Here is a 368-nt window from a genome sequence, read left to right on the forward strand (position 1 = left end):
TAATGTGTGAAGTAACGACGGAAGTGAATCAGAAAACTGAATCTCATCCCAGAGTGACTGAATAACATACGAAGGAAAGCAACGTCAATACCTAATCTGTAGCCCACCACATAAAGTTTGAGTAATTAGAGGTGCAAAAATAGTAACATAAGGTGTTGCCAGGGGGATGCACCTCTCACCTACGATCATATCCAGCACTGCACGCAATTTTGGACAATATGCTCAATTGAATGAGTTAATAACGATACAACATGGATTATTGAAAAGTACACTAAGTATAAAAGAGCAAATGAAGTGATATGAAAGAGAAACCTCTAAAACATATACAACTTTTATGGAGTTAGCTTTTGGTTGATATCATAGGTCAA

The sequence above is a fragment of the Penaeus monodon genome, chromosome 32 (assembly GCF_015228065.2).
Source record: "Penaeus monodon isolate SGIC_2016 chromosome 32, NSTDA_Pmon_1, whole genome shotgun sequence".
NCBI lineage: Eukaryota > Metazoa > Arthropoda > Malacostraca > Decapoda > Penaeidae > Penaeus > Penaeus monodon.